The sequence below is a fragment of the Camellia sinensis genome, chromosome 7, assembly GCF_055761805.1.
Source record: "Camellia sinensis isolate YWXY chromosome 7, ASM5576180v1, whole genome shotgun sequence".
Lineage (NCBI taxonomy): Eukaryota > Viridiplantae > Streptophyta > Magnoliopsida > Ericales > Theaceae > Camellia > Camellia sinensis.
Window position 1 is genome coordinate 128,241,686 of NC_138967.1, and position 20,692 is coordinate 128,262,377.

Genomic DNA, 20,692 nt, shown 5'->3' on the forward strand with positions numbered 1-20,692 from the left:
CATCCATGCAAAAATTTAATTTTATCAGAAAGTTATAAATTAGATTTCGTTTGATAAAATGAATGGTAAATATAATTAAATTTAAACCATCTATTTTGTAAGATAAAATCCGATTTGTTCCTATGTTTATAGTTGTCCGGTGAAGGGATTTGGCGTGGCTGCTGTGCGATGGTGCACAATAGCCACTATTGTATAGCTAAATTGGCCCATTTTGGGGCTCATTTCGATAATCTGAACCGTTTACATTTTAGATTACATCAAGTAAAGCATACTTGTAAAAAATCAAATTAATTAGATATCGTTTACCCATTCATCCACTCACATTTGTATTCATTTTAATACTTTAAATCATAATTGTTATTTATTTTTGTAAATACAAATGTGTGTAGATGAATGGGTAAATGATATCTGATTAACTTGATTTTTTACAAGTATGTTCTACTTCATGTATTCTAAAATGTGAACGGTTCGGATTATCGAAATGGGCTAAAAAATGGGCCCATTTGGCTGCACAATAGTGGTTGTTGTGCACCTTGCACAACCGCCACTCTAAATCCCCAATGAAGCTAATTTTTTTACACGTTTGACCTTTATTGCGGGGCTTTTAAGGTAGACTGTTCGAAGGGTCCGAATTAAAACAAATAAAAGAAGTATGAAGAAGGTATAGAGAAATGAGATATGCAAGGGAACTTATCCAAAAAGAATGAGAGATAAAGAGAGAAAAAATGATTGATTAATGTGTAGGATACGAGAAAAGAAGATAAGAGATAGAAAAAATGATTGAAAACAGTTTTGAAAAAATTATAAACTAAACAAAAGCTCCGTTTGATTTAAAGGGTTGTTTGAGATAATCTAAATAAATGTACTTTTGACTTTTTACGAAAAGATGTGTAAAAAAGTAGAGATGTGATGTGACCCAAAAAAGATAAAAAAAAAATAAAAAGTGCACTTAGGCCTTGTTTGACAACTACATGTTTTAGCTAAAAAGTTAAAAAGTTATTATAAGTTGTCACATTACTCTCTCTACTTTTTTGCAGATCTTTTCATAAAAAATCAAAAAGTTACTAAAATAACTTATTCCCAAATGAGGTCTTATATAATGTATTCCAAGGCCTTAGGGTGTGTATGGTTTGGTTTTGGAAAATAAATTTTCAAAAAAAAAATTTGGAAAAAGAGTTTAGAATTTTTTTTGGTTTGTTTGGTTGTATATTTTGAAAATAGTTTTGGAGTGTGTGAGTTTGGAATAATTTGATATTTTTTTTTTTTTTGCAGTTGAGTAGATGTGTGTGAGACAAAAAAGTGATTGAGAATGAGAGAGGAGAGAAAAAAAGTGATTGATTGATGTGTACAAGATAGAAAGTAATTTTAGAATTTTTTTTCTAAAATCACTAAACCAAACAAAATTTTAAAAAAATTTCTCCAAAATTTGTTTATCAAAAACAAACCAAACAAGACCTTAGTTTTTTAAACGAGTTTTAGTTGTATTTCGAAAGATAAGTCATTGAGAAAAGTTTCGAAAGTTAAAAATTTATTCGGATGTGAGTTTTGAAAATAGTTTTGGGATAATTTATAATTTTTTTTTAGTTGAAAATTTGAGAAAATTTTGAGAAAATAGTTTTGAGAAAATTTGATTGAATGAGGTGTAAAATGTGAAATGAGAGGATAGAAGAAAAAAAGTGATTAATTGATTTATTAATAAAAAAAGAAAGAAAAAAATGAGTTTTAAATTATATTTTAAATTTATTAACCAAATAAATTTATTTAATATATATATATATATTGCATATTTTAAAAACTAAACATTACCTTTAGTGGGAGACTTTTCAAATCAGAGATATTTTTCCACAGAAAAGATTGCTTCGCCTTCCTGATTTGTGTAAGTGGGAAGTGAATGGTAAATATTTATGATTTTCAATAATTGCAAACAAAGTGGGGACATAAAAAAATGACTATACATATTTGGAATGGGCCTCGACTGTCTCCGGTCAAGAAGTGGGACAGTCCAGTTTAGTTTGGTTCATTGAATTTATTTTTGGTTTTTTTTTTAATAATTTAAATTATTCATATTTTAGAATTTGTTAAGATATGAAAATAAATTTATCCAAAAAAATGAGAGAGAAAAGAGAAAAAATAATTGATTGATGTGTGGGATATGAGATAAGAAGATAAGAGACAAAAACAAGTGATTGAAACCAGTTTTGAAAAAATTATAAACTAAACAAAGGCTCCGTTTGATTTAGTTTTCAAAATGAGTTTTGAATTGTATTTTGAAAGATAAGTCATGGAGAAGAGTTTTAAAAGTTAAAAATTTGTTTGATTATGAGTTTTGAAAATAGTTTTGGAATGATTTGTAAATTTTTTTTTTTAATTGAATAGATGAGTGTGAGAGAAAATTTGATTAAATAATGTGTAGAATGTGAGAGAAGATGATAAAAGAAAAAAGTGATTGGTTGATATATTAATAAAAAAAGAGAGGGAAGAAAAAATTGAGTTTTAAATTATATTTTAAATTTATTAATCAAATATATTTTTTAATATATATATATTTTTTCATATTTTAAAAATTAAACTAAACATTACCTTCAGACTTTTCAAATTAGAGATCATTTTTCCAAAGAAAAGATTGCTTCGCTTTCTTGACTTGTGTCAGTGGGAAGTGAATGGTAAATATTTATGATTTTCAATAATTGCAAACAAAGTGGGGACATAAAAAAGTACTATAGGTTTGTTTGGGTGGACATGAATTTGGGATTGGATTAATAGTCCAATAAAATTATTAATCCGATATTTGGTTAAACAATTAAAGTACGGACTAATTATTTTAAACCTGACTATTAGTTAAGATAGGATACATAATCCAACGGATTCGTAGTCCTAAGACTATTAGTCATGGGAATGTGTTTGTTTTGAAGAATTAGGGAGTGGGATTGGACTATTAATCCCTCCGGACTATTAGTCCCACAAATATGGGACTATCCTACCCCATGGGATAGGTAGGATAGAAACCATGGGACTGGTATCCTAAGAAATTATTTTGTGAAATGTCCATTTTACTTTCCATGCTATTACTTAGCAAACAATTAGAAAATGATAAAATAATCTTTTGAACATTTATAAATTATTTTTTTAGTGTTGTTAATTTAAAATTATATATTAAATAAAAAAAATTTAATTATAAATTATAAATTATAAATTATAAATTAAATTTAATTAAAAATAATAAATTATAAATTATGGCCTTATAAATTAAATTTTTTTAGTGTTGCTAAAAAATTAAATTTACATATTAAATTAAATTATTTTTTAGTGTTGTTAATTTAAAATTATTTATTAAATAAAAAATATAAATTATAAATTAAATTTATTTAAAAATAATAAATTATAAATTATGGCCTTATAAATTAATTTTTTTTAGTGTTGTTGAAAATTTAATTTATATATTAAATAAATTTATTTTTTATTGTCGTTAATTTAAAATTATATATTAAATAAAAAATATAAATTATAAATTATAAATTTAATTTAATTTAATTGAAAATAACAAATTAAAATAATTAAAATATTGTGCAAAAAATAAAATAAAACAAATTTTTATTTAATCTAGCTAAAAGTAATTAAAATATTAAAGCTATGTTTAATATTGCTATTACTTAGTAAATAATTGAAAATGATAAAATAGTCATTTGAACATTTATCTTTCTCCATAATATTCCAAACAAACATTGGATAACTAAAAATAGTCCAATCCAGACATCTAATCACATGACTAAACAAACATAGGATACAAATTTAGTCCAACCAAATAGTCTCGGGACAATGTATCCCAGGACTAATAGTCCGATGGATTACAATCCTCCCTTATCCAGTCCGTCCAAACAAACGCACCCTATATGTATGGAATGGGTCTGGACTATTTACAGTTAAGAACTGTTACAGTCTAATTTAGTTTGGCCTATTATATATATATTTTTTGATAATTTAAATTATTTATATTTTAAAATTTGTTAAGTATTATTTTTGTAAAAAATTACGTCAATCGGATAATGGATGCTATATATTCGGATAATTTTTATTTGAAAAAAATAGACAGTCAAAAAATTAATAGTTCATAAAAAAAAAAATGATTCGAATATATAGTCTCAGTTATCCGATCGATATAATTTTTTACAGGAATAATATATTTAACAAATCTTAATATGTAAACAGTTTAAATTATTGAAAAAAAATCTAAAAATAAGCCTAATGAGCCAAATTGTACCCTCCAATATAGATGGTAAACTAGAAGCAAGCCACCACCATATGAAATTTGGGTGAGAGCTAAAGAAAATGATTAAGTCTGGACCTGACTTTATGGTCCTCAAATCTATTCATAATGATGATATTTGGTTAGGATTAAATTTATATAATATAAAATTTGTGTATAAAGTAAATCTAAATAATTAAATGATAATTGTAGATAATTTTTTAATAGTTAGGTTTGGATTTACTCAAAGAAAATTTTAGGACACAATTTACCTTACCAAAGTGAAACGGCAGTGTTTTGCACTCAAATCACCTCCCCTTCCCTTTTTTTTAATGTCTGTTGAGAGTACTTGAGAAATTTGTGAGATTCTTTTTCATAATTTAAGAAGAAAATTGCATTTGAATTTCTTTGAAATCAATGTATCCTCCCCCTGTTTCATTGAAATCACACTATTGCCCCTTGTCAAATGACGCAAATTACAATGATAAAATTACTATAATACCTTCTATTTATTTTAAATGAGAAAATATTATGATAGAGAAAAAAGTGAAAACACATTTTATATTAGCGCCTTCGCTGTAGCCTCCGAAAAGACCACCACCACTGTCAATGTTCACTGACGCAACAATTTCCTCTACCCCTGCAACCACTGTTCAATATTTTGAGGTTTGTAAGAGGAGCTAATTTAAGCCCACTAAATTATTTAGGCCCAATAGCCCAAGATTAGTGGGCCCGAATTTATCGCAAGTCCAAGATTGGTGGGCTTGGATTTATCGCCGTCAAACGGGCTGAATGGCTCTAAGCCTCGAAAGGGTTCGGATCCACGAACCTAGAGACTTACTCGGGCCCGGACTCGAAAGGGTATTAAGCAAGCCTAGAGATCCGAGGCACTCGGACTCGAAAGGATTCGGATCCACGAATCTAGAGATCTGAAGTACTTGGCTTCGAACGGATTTAGACGCAATCTAGAAGTCGCTCCGTTAATGAGTCCCAGAACACTTGCGGGCTCGGAGCTTTCCGGGATCTACGCACCAGAACCATGGGCGTAATGGAGTTCGAACAAAGGACCCGATCCCGAGGACGGTGAGTGGAGATAAATTCACTCTTCGGTTAAACTAGCCTATACCCGGGTCGAGGTGGCACGACCCCGGGGGGTCCATGAGACTCGGCAATATTTTGCGGCAGGACGTCCTCTGGGACTACCCCTGACCCTTTGGGATGATTGGGGATCATTGGTTAGGTGTGGCTAAGAAGAAGGGTTCGCCGAGGGATTGATCTCCTCTTCGGGGTTTTCTCATCCTCGGAGAAGTCACCTCCTCGGAGAGGTCACCTCTTCGGGGTTTTCTCATCCTCGGAGAAGTCACCTCCTCGGAGAGGTCACCTCCTCGGAGAGGTCACCTCTTCGGGGTTTTCTCATCCTCGGAGAAGTCACCTCCTCGGAGAGGTCACCTCCTCGGAGAAGTCACTTCCTCGGAGAGGTCACCTCCTCGGAGAAGTCACCTCCTCGGAGAAGTCACCTCCTCGGAGAGGTCACCCCCTCGGACAAGGTGGTTAGAGAAAATATCCCCCATGTGCCTTGCACATGGGCTCCATCCTACATCATGAGGTGCCTATAAATAGCACCCACCCATAGCTTTACAAGGGATGGATTTTGGAGATTTTTAACTCTTGGGAAAGAACTAATTTCCCTTCTCCATTATCAACCTTGAGAGTGAAAGTGGGAGATCAATGGGAGAGCCTTGCCATTATTCTATTCTCTAGCCATTTTGCCTTCTTCTTCACCCAATCTCTTATCTCCATCATCTCCTTTGTTGTTGTGTTCCTAAGTTGAGATTATTGAAGAATCTAAGCCTCTCATCATATTCTAGAGAATTCGAAGTTGTTCTTCAAGGATCTTTGAAGATCTTCGAATTTTCCAACTCCTTTCTTGAACCCTCTCCTACAAGGTTGTACTGGTGGTGAGGGATGAACTAATCTTTCCCAACCATTTTCTCTCTCTCAAACCTTTTTTTTTATTTATAAAATTACAATATCATATTTATTTGAATTGATTATGGATTTTGTAATAGTGGTGATGGATATGTGTAAATATTCATACCTATACCTGTATATGGCCCCATTTAAGAATATATTATTTTTAGTAATTTTTTTAATTTTTTCCAAAAAATGTAAAAAATAAAGTTAAAAAAAATGACGTAATTTGATATTTTATCTTTTTAATTATTTTAGTTAAAAAAAATCTTCTCAGATGAGACCTATATCTATATATATAAGCATTTCTTAGCTGCTTGAGATTCGTTTTTTCTTTTTGATTTTGCCCTTTCATTTTGAATAATTTACTAATAGTGGCCTATATGTTGAGTGAAGATTTTTTTTTTGTAATTCCGTAAACATTCTTGGTCAATTATATAACAAATTTTTTCATAATTATTTAAACATTTTTGGTCAATTATGAAACAGGTTTTTTTCATAATTACGTAAACATTTTTAGTCAATTATAAAATATAATATTTTATTTTTTAACAAATTATAAGTACACCGATAAGGTTTGTTTAAAATGAATTGATCCTATAATACTATAAATCACAACTATTGGTTGTTATAAATTTTAATTTAACACAATACTCAAGGGAAAAAAGTTATTCTCTTATGCAATAATAAATTATCAAAATTATTTATTGAAAAATATTTCTCATATCATTAAAAACTATTAATTGAAAAATATTTTTCATATCATTAAAAATTATTGATTAACTTTTTAATAAAATTAGTCATTTGTTATGTGAGTATGATTTATGTATTAATAAAATTAGTCATTTACATATATATATATATATATATATATATATATATATATATATGTATTTTCTTCTACTTCTTTATTAGTTCAGTAAATTATCTTAGTAGTTTTTTTTTATTAGATAATTATTTTAGTATTTGTTTTATATTTATCTGTTGAAAAAAGCTATACAGCATATATTTTTTTATTTTTAAAAATTCGGAAGAAATGTTAAAGACTTATAAATTCACCCAAAATGATATAGTAATAGAATTGGAGTTCATATCCTTAGGGATATAACAAATAAAAAAATAATACATATTATACTATATAATTCTATCATTTATCTAATGATTTTTCTATTCAATTTTATAGAATAATATTTTAATTTTTTAAAAATTATCAAAATATAAAATTTAAACATACTATAATAATTATCCGTGCCTTGTACGGATCCTTTTTAAACTATTATATATATATATATACAACAATGATTCATTCCACTAAAAACATCACCACTAATAGCACTAATACATTAAAAAAGTAAAAAAAAAAAAAATACAACTCCAAGACCAAAATATCACATTATTAATGGCAGGACCCACTGCCACCTAATTAGTGGGAGCACTAATTAGTGCTCCCAAGCATTTTTCATATATATATATATATAGAAAAATGCTTGAGAGCTCTAGGAAATGAGCTCTAAACCATGCACTAATGACATGGAAGTGTGTGGGGTCCAGTTTGATGTGATGCTTTAGCTTGAAATTTTTTTTTTTTTTTTTTTTTTGGGACTGCCAGCTCAGTAGAGCTTTTTTTAGAGCTCTACTTTTAGAGCTCTATAGCATTGTTGTATATATATATAAAGGTTTCAACAATGATTCATCCCACTAAAAACATCACTACTAATAGCACTAATGCATTAAAAAAGTAAAAAAATATATATATATATATATATAACTCTAAGACCAAAACATCACATCATTAATGACGGGACCCATTGTCACCTAATTAGTGGGAGCACTAATTAAGAAGGGTAATTTTGGCATTTCAAATCTTTTTATGCTGAAGGGCACAACTGCTACACCTATTTCAAATCTTTTTTGATAGTCTACAAACAAATGGGCACAACTGTTACAGCGTAACGATTTTTCGAAGAATAAAGAAGGAATCAGTGTGATTTCAAAGAAATTAAGAGAGGGTCAGTGTAATTTATCTTAATTTGAATTGTTGTATGCCATCAGTGAAAAAAGTTAGGTTGGTTCCAAGAATCATAATATTTTATTTTATTGTGATTGTCTTCAAAAAAAATTTATGGGATATTTTTAAAAACATATTTATAATCCATGAATAATATACACAGTGAGTCTTATAAAATAAACTGTTTGAATTATTAAAACAGGATCTGTGATGGGTCTCACAGGTCTTTTAAGTTCTCTCAAGTTTAGATTTAAACTTAAAAGAAGCCTTTTTTTTTTCGGAAAAAAATTATAAACAAAATCCCAAAGTTTAACCATTGCATTCAAATAAATATATATATTTTTTAATTTTATCAATTTAAATCTTAGTTTTTTAATTTAATTTCAATTTAAACCATTAATCTATTTTTGTTATGGTTTGGATATGAAATTTTATCTTATTGATTTTTTTAACTTATTTTGTCTTTTAGTGAGATTAATTAGTCCTAACCATCTTACCAAACGGAATTTAAGTTTAATAATTAAAATATTTTTTTTATAATCATTTTTAGTTAACGATAATAAACAAATAGTTTAAATTGAAAGAAAATAAAAAAATTAATAATTTATTTATTACAATGATCAATTTTTTTATAATTTTTTATTTTTATTTTTAATCGTTCGACTTGTATTGCAATTTTTTTGTTTTCTAAAAAATCTTATATTGAAATATAATTTTTTTAAAAAAAATAATAATAATACAGTATAATAATAAAAAAAATTATAAATTAATAATAAAATTTATACATTTTAATAATTAAAATATTATATATTTTTATGATTCTGTAACCGATTTTTATTGACATAACTATATATATATATATATATATTTTGAATCCAAGTGAGAAGTGATGGGTAGTGATTTAAGTACATTTATTGCTTGTCTAGACATGACATTTATTGATTTTTACAGAAAAGTGAGGTCGCAATCCACTCAAACAAACTTTTAGCTAAACGTCAAAAACTAAAAAAATTGATTTGTGTTGTAAAATATTTAGATAGTCATTAAAACTATATTATTTTGATTCAAGATAAGAAGATGAGATTAATGAAACATAACAGAATTTAGGATTCGTTTGAGATTGGCTTTTTTAGCTAATTTTTTTGTTTTGAGATTTTTTTAGTTTGACTTTTTTAGTCTTGTTTAGTTTTTATTTTGAGATTTTTTTGACTTTTGTAAGAAAAAAAATGTAATGATTATAAATAAAAAATAATATTTTGTCTTATTAACTTTTATATTCAATTTTATCCTTTTTTTAATTATTTAACTCCAAAATATTTGCCAAACCATGACTTAGTAGATAAGGTTGTATTAATTTACTTACCTCTCCAACCCCCAACAACTTCTCCAACCTTACCATTTTACTTCACTAATCTCTATCTCCACCAACTCCTCCAAATTCATAGATTGTATCAACCAAAATTTTGTCTATATAAGCATATGTTTACTAAATGTTTTGGTATGCATAACATTGAATGAGAAGTAATATTTACTCTCTTTATTCTAATTTTTTAGTATTTTCTTTAGCTCTCATTTTCTTTTCTTTTGCTTTAATTTTATAACACATTATCAGCAGAAGATTCTAGCAAGCTGAGAAGTAAAAGTTACTGAGCGATTGAGATAAGTATAAATAAGTTCTTTGTTTTCACGTGATACTAAATATTTTATTTTGATTGTGCTGAATGCATAAATATGTCAAATCTTTCAAAATTGGAATTCTCAACTCTTGACATTTCTGGAAAAAATTATTTATCTTGGATTCTTGATATTGGGATCCACCTTGAGGCAATGAATCTTTGAGATACTATAAACCAAACCAAACCAAACCAAACCAAACCAAGCCTTAAGTCCCATCAAATGGGGTTGGCTACATAAATCCTCCTTCTCCACATGGCTCTATCAAAGGCCATTTTGTTAGTCAAATTAAGTAGATCCATATTTCTATTTACAACACTAGCCAACGTTAATCTACGCCTACCCCGTCCCCTAACACTTCCATCTATTGTCACTATATCGCATCTTTTCACTATTGCCTCTATTGGTCTCCGTTGAATATGACCAAACCATCTCAATTGATTCTCTCTCAACTTATCTTCTATCGGTGCTATTCCTACCCATTTCCGAATACACTCATTCTTAATTTTGTCTTATCTAGTTTTGCCACATATCCACCTTAGCATCCTCATCTCAGCAACACTCATCTTATCGACATGTTGTTTATTGGTTGCCCAACACTCCGTCCTATATACATCGCTGGTCTAATAGCCGTTCTATAGAACTTACATTTTAGTCTAGTGTGTAACGCCCCAAATTTCTAACCCAAATGATAATACAATAATCATGGCTCTTTCAAAGAAAACCAAATATAAAACTCCAAACTTACATTACATGATACAATAGTTCTTCATGCAACAATACATTAATCCAACAAGAAGTAAATAAACAAATAAATACCTCCAAGGGTTTACAAGTTTTCAAGGCTTGAGCTTGGTTACACAAAATGGTTATTCAAACCCACACACATACAACCCTTGGCTTACATACAGAGTCACAACAAAATGAGAGTCTTGTACTCTCAACACACATTTCCTCGCCTTTAGCTAGGCGACATCACCACATCTTTTCCTGCTTAGAAATCCCGTAGGGTGAGCATAAAGCCCAATAAGAATTCTTTAACAAAGTATATACATTTTATACAAGTCTCAAGAGATGAAATGCACATGCCATGCTATGTCCTTTTGAAAGAAAATCATATCTTCCTCTTTGAAAACCATCATGCTCAATGATGTCATGCAATTTCAATTCTTCAAAACTTAAGAATTCATTTCAAGAGCGGTAAATATGACTCTGGTAATCCCTAGGTCGGTGTCTGCAAGTAGACTACACAAGTACTACCAATTTGTCATTTTTACCGATATTAACCGAAAGGCTCGACACCTATCCGCTCAGGTTTTCATTCTTTCACCCCGGACTCTCAAGCCAACTTATTCAATATCATCTACACCACCTATCAAGACTTACCAACGTATTTATCCCAAAACCATTCCATAAAAATTTGTTTCTCAACATTCTTTTCTCAATGCAAGTTTTCAAATCAACTTTCAAAGTTTAATGTAATTAAATGAATTGATATGCCAATAACACAAGATGAATATAAATACTTTTATTCCAATTCATCATCCAAGGAATAACACAATTCCCTCTTCTCAAGTATCCTCAACAATTAGTCATTTCAAGACTATTTCAACGTTTTAAACAATAATTTCCAAAAATGAACAACAATTCACATATTCCCTGAAATTCATCATTTATATAAATATGAATAAGAAAATTTTCAAATATCCATTTATTTTGACACACAAAATAAATATAACAATATCATTAATGAATTTTCAGTCTCTTTTAAAAAAATTCCCAAATTCTAGGTTTTCTCACCAAAACTATACAACTCAAATCTTTTGAAATAAAACTTTCCAAAAATCATATTTTCTTCAATCAACAAAGATCAAAATCCATAAAATTATTTTAAAAGAACAAGAGACAAACCCACTTTCAAAATCGCTCAACTTCTTGAATCAATAATCAATTTTTAAAGCTATTGAAAGATAATTTCAAAAATCATATAGATCTTGCAAAAATATCTATATGTAACTTTAAGAAAATCCCCACCTCAAGTTTTGAAGAAGAAATGAGATGAAACCCCCAAAATCAACGGTGTCGAAACTCAATCTTCACTGCACACAACGAAGCCCTCGAAAAGTTAACCAACTTTGCTGAAGAACTTATGGCAGAACTCTAATGGATCTTGAGAAATCAAGGTTTTGATCCAATTTGGCGTAGGGAAATGTAGAGAAAAGGGAGAGGAAAGGGGTTTTAGAGAAAGAGAGATACAAAAGTGATATGAAATATCAGATTCACGAACTGATATAACATGGTCCGCTCGAGTGTAAAAAGCCCCGCTCGAGCGTCAAATACACTTTCCCAGTACTTTTGCAGATAGGTCAAACTTCTAAAACCAAACATTCTCCACTTGAGCGCATAAACGGCCGCTCGAGCGGACAAGCAACCTCTAATGCATTTTGCATTTTTGCTTCGAAGGCGCTAACCTTCAACCCTGCCAGGGCACTCCCCTGGGACCCACCAAGGGGCGCTGCCCTTGGACCCGCCAAGGGGCACTGCCCCTTGAACCCTCACGAGCTGACTAGGTAGCTCGATCCCCGACATACTCAGCGAAGTGGCAAAACTGGGATCGCTACAAGTGGGTATTCGTTTATCACACAGTACTCCAGACATACTTCTCCACTTAAGCCATCATGCCTTAATCCTATAGGCCTCATTCGCATCAATCTCTCCGTCGTTGCGATAATTGATCCTAAATAACGAAAATATTCACTCTTAGGCAGTTTTTGGTTCTTAATCTTCACTTCTCTTCTGCTTTCATTGTTACTGTTAGTAAATTTACATTCCATGTATTTTGTCTTAGTTCTGCTTATTCGGAATCCTTTAGATTCAAGTGTTTCTAAAGGATTAGCATCCCTAGAAGATCGTGTAGAGGTAATGATATTCATTCGCCATCATCTCCAAGAAGAATTAGAAAATGAGTACCTCACGGTAAAAGATTCACTTATTTTGTGGAATAATTTGAAGGAGAGATACGAGCACCAAAAGACTGTAATCCTCCCAATAGCTCGTTATGATTGGTTGCACCTGAGGTTACAAGATTATAAATCAGTTTGTGAGTACAACTTTGCTTTATTTGAAATTATCACTCGATTAAAATTATGTGGAGAAAAAATTACTGAAGAAGATATGTTTGAAAAAATATTCTCCACATTTCATGCTGATAATGTGCTCCTGCAGCAGCAATACAGAGAGCGTCGATTTACAAAGTACTCTAAACTAATTTCATACCCTCTTGTGGCTGAACAACTAATCAATTGTTAATGAAAAATCATTTATCCCATCCAATTGGTTCTACTCAATTTCTTGAAGTGAATGAGATTGTAGTTCATGGTTGTGGACGAGGGATAGGTCATGGTTTTGAATGTGGTTGAGGTAGAAATAATTATCGAATCCGTAGAGGACATGTTTAGAAAAATACTGTGCCATTTCACTAGAAATGGAATAAACCCTCACCATTCCACCAGAAGTGGAATAATCCTGAGATATCACAAGAAAAAAGAAAAAGTTTATAGAATAAACCTACCAAGATATTTGAAAATGCTTGTCACAAATGTGGTATGAAAGGACATTGGTCACGTACCTGTCGTACGTCCAAACATTTGATGGATTTTTATCAAGCATCAATAAAAGAAAAAGGAAAATGAATTGAAATGAATTTCATAGATTATTATGCACCAATAGATATTACTCATCTTGATATTTCGGATTTCTTTGAAGATTCTAAAGGAAAAATTGATCATTTAATTGGTGATGGAAATATTCACACTGATTAACCTGATTCTCTAAATATTATGTTATGTTTTGTATTGTCCTACTTTGATTATGATTTTTAAGATTTATTTTTTGATTTGGCAGTTTGTATTTTTTCTACTTTCAATTTTGAGATTAATGAATTTCATTTTTTGTTTTATATATAGGCATGGCTTTCATTAGTACATTGACTAATTAAAAAATGATTGGTGATGATATCTGTTTAGTGGATAGTGCAACCACACACACAATCTTACATGATGCAAAATATTTTACAATTAATCATAGAAAAAGCTAATGTCAATATAATTTCAGGTTCTGCAAACCTGATTGAGGGCTCCGGAAGAGCTAATATTATGTTGCCAAGTGGAACGAAAATTTGTATTGATGAAACTTTGTTTTCTACCAGATCCAGAAGAAATCTGTTAAGTTTTAAAGATATACGTCTTAATGGTTATCATATTTGTTACCCAAAAAGCAACCTAAGAGTGGGGTGAATTAGGTTTCTAAAAATTTCAATTAATATTACCCCAATAAAAATTATAACTAGAATAGCAAATGATTAATAGATAAAAGAGAGGAAATGGAAAATGAATAACTGTTAAATTGATAAGAACAATGAAGACTTTAACAGTGAAGTATGGAAATCAACTAAGGCATATAAATAGGGGGATTAAGTGCTTAACAGATTCTGATATAGATAGAAAAAGCAATAGATTTAATTAGCACAGTTAAGATATCTAACATAATGAATGGAAACCTGTATACCAATCAACTATATCAGTTAAGTGAAGATATAAGATGTTTAGCACGACAATAGCAAATTGTATAGCAGTGATAGCATAGTGAGTATATCAGATATAATTATAGCAATGAAGCAAAATAAAGAGATAAGAGAGATAGAGGCAAATGGATTTATAGTGGTTCGGCTTCAATCAAGCCTACATCCACTCCTCAAGCTTCACTTGAGATTTTTTCACTAACTTCTAAGTTCACAGGGGTGCTAGAACCTCTTCACAAATGAAGCAGTCCTCCACATATTTTACACAGACTTTCCAAGTCCAAAACCTTGCCCTCTTTAGCTGATTCTCAATCATACTCAAAGAGTCAAGAAACCTGAGTATACTACACTCTTACAAGATTAAAATGAAGGTGTTTTGTTTTCAAAGAAATATACAGGAGTTATGTAACGCCCTCGAAAATAAACCCATTATATATATCATTGACATGCATTATTTAATGAAAACACTTTAATAATTCACTATAATATCCATCAGAGTCTTACAAAACAAAAGTATTACATGTAACATCAAAGCAAATGCCCTACTGGCTTACATCTTTCCAAGCCAACACTTGGACACAAAGTACGAGTTCTAACTCAAAGATAAATAAAGCCCTAGGCTTGAGTGTTTACATGTATTAACAATGAAAATCAAGTAACTAAAAGTAGTATTCCAGAATTCCAAGTCCTTCCAAGCTAAGTCCTTGGAGGTATCTTATCACCTGAACCTGAAAATGATGTTCCCATAAAGGGTGAGCCACAGCCCAGTAGAAATATACTAAACCACATATAAGCAATGAATAAAGCAATGGCATTCAACAGATGGTTAACCAAGATAATCAATTACTTCATTTTACTGTCTCATGACACTATTGTCTAAGGCTCGTTTTACTTTCCAATTTTATCAACATGGCTCAGAGCCTGGCCAAACTTACAACAGTGAATTATATATATAATAATCACACCCTTCCAATATCAACAGACAAATGAGACTCAAGCTCAAATCAAACACTTCATACTTCCAAATTGATACACATTTTAGTGCTGTATCATCAAAACACTTCAATATCAATAAGCACACATAAAAGTGATGCTAATGGAGTCCATCCCCTATCTCCTCCCAAACAAAAATTCGGTTTAGAGGTCCATCCCCTATCTTCCCCTAAACCGTGGAGTACATCCCCTATCTCCTCCCACACAAAAACAATGTATGCAAATGCAATGCTCAATCAATACATGTATTTTCTGTATCAATGCAACAGTCAAAATCAATGACTTAACCAATGTGATTAGTTTCAGTTATTCCTAATCCACATGCAATATCTACAACAATCACTACTATCCTCCACCGATAGCCCAAAACAGTTATTTCTAAACTGAAAATAACTATGTAACAATGCAATAGACAAATGATTCAAATTATTCAACTATGCCATTTAATCAATGAGTTTTCCCAATTCCATGAATTTAACCATCTTTTCCCCATTCCATGTATTAATTAAACAAATTAATTTAATAATACAACCAGGTTTTTCCCAAAACTTACCAAAGTATCACCAACATATTAAAGTACCAAAACCTAGAACAAAACCTATACAATGGAGTAGGAAATCCCTACCTCAGAGAAAACAACCCAAATGGTGAAGACAGAGATGAGTGCCCAAAACCAAAATGCTCCAAATCACCAAATGCCCAGATTAAATGAAAGCCCTCGACTCCCTCTATCTTTTTAATGAAGGATCTAGGGTAGAAACACACCCTAAGTAGATCAAATCTAAGAGAGAAGGTGAGTAGGGAGAGAGAGAAGTCGAACCTAAGGTTTTGGGATCAAAAGAAGATGAAAAAGACTGATCAAATCCCGCTGCTGGGTATATAAACTGGACAGGCTCGCTCGAGCGACCAGACACAGAGAAGCTACGCTCGAGCCAAGGAAGCCTTGCTCGAGCCAACAACCCAAAAGCTCGCTCGAGCGAAAGAAAACTCGATCGAGCGAAGAACTCAAACCTTCAGGTCTGTAACCAGACACACGCTCGAGCGAAGAAACTATTGCTCGAGCGAAGAACGAACCAACTCGCTCGAGCGAAGAAAAGCTCGCTCGAGCCAAGAATGCACAGCTACAGGTCCAAATCAGATGCAACCCCTCGCTCGAGCTACCAAACCCCGGCTCGAGCGAAGAACCAAAACAACAGCTCGCTCGAGCGACAAACTCATCGCTCGAGCGAAGACCCAAAATTCTGGACAGCAACACTTGGTTTCTAAACCCAACCAACCTGAAACAAACCTGCCCAACACATCCTATAAGTCCGAATGAACAAATAAGGAACAACAACAACACTCATACAATGACAGAATCTACGGAACCTAAGTCCGGATACAATAATCAAATGGGAAAAGACCGGGGTCGCTATAACCTCCCCCCCTTAAAAGAATTTCGTCCCCGAAATTAGGCACAAATTTTGAAAACAGGTTTTTCTCAATTCCCAAAGATAGTATATAACAATAATAAACAACTTGACCCAATACTGGTCACTTCATCTCTTTATCAAGAGGCATCTCACACTATATAAATAAAACATCATATACTCAATCTGTATCATTATTATGCATTATTCCTTTCAATGTTAACAATTCCCATATCATATTCAGTTGCATGATATATATACAACCCACTCAGCAATGTACTCAACAAATGCAATGTTACACTAAACTTCTATAATGAAGCAAGTTTCAAGATACAACCCTTTACCAGTACAAACTCAATGTTTTACAACTCAAGATATATGTTAAACTCTTAAGTTCAACAAGAAACAAAATCTAATTACAAGGTTACAAATTGATAAACATGTCCGGGTATTTTTCACGGACTTCAAATTCACGTTCCCAAGTGGCTTCCTCCACTCCGTGATGTTTCCACAAAACTTTTACCAAAGGGATGGTCTTGCCTCGCAAAACTTGATCCCGCCTATCCACTACCCGAACCGGTCTCTCCTCATATGAGACATCCTCATCAACTACTAAATCGGTCCAATCCAACACATGTGATGGATCCGGCTCATACTTCCGAAGCATACTCACATGAAACACGTCATGTACTCCGGACAACTGCGGCGGCAAGGCTAAACGATAAGCAGTCTCGCCAATCCTCTCAAGGATCTCAAACGGACCAATAAACCGAGGGGACAACTTCCCACTCTTCCCAAACCTCATCAACCCCCGTCTAGGTGATATCTTCAGAAAGACATGATCACCCACCTCAAACACCAAAGCTCTCCTCCTACGGTCGGCATACGATTTCTGATGACTCTGTGCTGTAACAAGCCTCTTACGGATAAGCTTAACTTTCTCCGTCGTTTCCCTCACCAACTCTGGACCCAACAGAGGTGCATCACCCACCTCAGCCCAACAAACAGGAGATCTACAAGGTCGGCCATACAAGGCTTCAAATGGTGCCATACCGATACTGGACTGAAAACTGTTGTTGTAGGCAAACTCTACCAATGGCAAGTGTCTCTCCCACGACCCACCAAAGTCTAGAACACAACCCCGAAGCATATCCTCAAGGATCTGAATAGTACGCTCGGACTGCCCATCAGTCTAAGGATGATAAGCTGTGCTAAAGATCAACTTAGTGCCTAAGGCACTCTGCAAACTCTGCCACAACCTGGCAGTAAAACGAGGATCTCTATCTGAGACAATCGTCACTAGAACCCCGTGTAACCTCACTATGTCCCGAATATACAAGTCGGCAAGATGATCTACTGAATCTCTCACGCGCATAGGAATAAAGTGCGCCGACTTAGTCAACCGGTCTACAACCACCCAAATAGCATCACTACCCCGCTGAGTCCTCGGAAGACCTACAACGAAGTCCATAGTGACATGCTCCCACTTCCACTCGGCAATAGGCAAGGGTTGCAACAAACCCGCTGGCCTGTGATGCTCGGCCTTCACTTGCTGGCAAGTAAGGCACTTAGATACGAAAGCTGCCACATCTCTCTTCATACCCCGCCACCAAAATTGGCGACCCAAATCCCGATACATCTTAGTGCCTCCCGGATGCACCGCAAGGCGTGAATGATGAAACTCCCGGAGTACCTCCTCTCGGCAAGACTCCGGCACAAACAGACGGTCTCGGTATCTTACACTTAGGTCGGGATGCACTGCCAAACCCTTCTCAACCTTCCCGCTGGAAATCTTCTCACGAAGAGATTCTACCTCAAAATCACCTCTCTGAGCCTCTAACACTCGAGCCACAAGTGTAGGCTGTGCAACAACAGAAAACAAGGCCGCAGCCTGAACAGATTCGCCCAGAAATAAATCAAACTCCCCAAGTGCACCCAACATCTCCCATTCTCGGATGGCTATACTAGCTATGTCACCAATAGGTTTCCTGCTAAGGGCATCGGCCACCACGTTGGCCTTTCCCGGATGATAATGCAACTCAAAGTCATAATCCTCTATAAACTCCATCCACCTCCTCTGCCTCAAGTTCAAGTCTTTTTGTGTAAACAAATATTTCAGACTCTTATGATCCGAGAATACCTCAAATTTCTCACCATAAAGATAATGCCTCCAAATCTTCAAGGCAAAAATCACAGCTGCTAACTCTAGATCATGCGTAGGGTAATTCTGCTCGTGAATTTTCAACTGACGTGAGCCATAGGTAACTACTTTCCCCTCTTGCATTAACACACAACCCAGACCCTCTCGTGAGGCATCACAATAGACTGCATAACCCAACCCTCTCTCTGGAATGATTAATACTAGAGCGGTGGTCAGTCTAACTTTTAACTCCTGAAACGACTTTTCACAAGTCTCACTCCATACAAATTTGACTCCCTTCCGAGTCAGTCTAGTCAACGGTGACGCTAACCTGGAGAAATCTTTCACAAACCGACGGTAATACCCAGCTAATCCCAGAAAATTGCGGATCTCAAACACACTCCTAGGCTGTGCCCAATCCTGCACTGCTTCAACCTTAGATGTATCAACCGACACACCTTCCCCGGATACCACATGTCCTAAGAATTTGACTTCCCTCAGCCAGAACTCACACTTCCCAAACTTGGCATACAGTCTATGGGCTCTAAGTAACTCAAGCACCACCCTCAAGTGTGCCTCGTGCTCCTCCTCTGAAGGCGAATAGATAAGGATGTCGTCCACAAAAACGACTACAAACCGATCCAAAAATTCCCGGAAGATCCGGTTCATCAAGTCCATAAAGACTGCCGGTGCATTGGTGAGCCCAAATGGCATCACCAAAAACTCATAGTGGCCATACCGTGTACGGAATGCCGTCTTCGGAATATCCTCCTCCCTGACCCTCAACTGGTGGTAACCCGATCTCAAGTCTATCTTAGAGAAACAACGGGAACCCTTCAACTGGTCAAACAAATCATCTATACGAGGCATAGGGTACTTATTCTTAACCGTAGCCCGATTCAATTTTCGGTAATCTATACAAAGTCTTAAAGCACCACCTTTCTTTTTAACAAAGAGGGCCGGTGCTCCCCACGGCGAAACACTAGGACGTATAAAGCCCTTATCTAACAACTCCTGGAGCTGAATCTTCAACTCAACTAACTCGGCTGGGGCAAAACGATAAGGTGCCATAGAAATCGGTGCTGTGCCGGGCACTAGATCAATTGAGAATTCAATCTCCCGATGTGGTGGCAAACCAACAAGATCCTCGGGAAAGACGTCCGAGTACTCACAAACCACCCTTGGCAACACAATCTGAGTCTCATCATCCTCACTAATCGAAAGGTTAGCAAGTAGACTACTAAGCTCACTCCGTCCTCGCGGAACGTACCCCGATGGCAACACATCACCAACCCGGTCCCCCAGAAAATGAAAATACTCTCCACTCACAGTACAACAAGTGACCCTCTGGCGGTAGCAATCAATAACTGCCCGGTATGATGATAACCAGTCCATCCCCAAAATAACATCGAAGCCCCTCATAGGCATAACTACAAAGGAAAATGGGATTCTATGATAATCAACCTCTATATCACAACCCCTAACACCTTGTTTCAAAATCAATTCACCCCCAAGGGGTGACACTACACAAATAGGAGATGCTAACTGTGCTAACTCCAACTCCAAAACAGATGCAAATGCAGCAGACACAAAGGAATGAGATGCACCCGTATCAATCAAAACATTAGCAACCGAGTTGCAAAACAAGAAGGTACCTCTCACAACTGATGGTGCT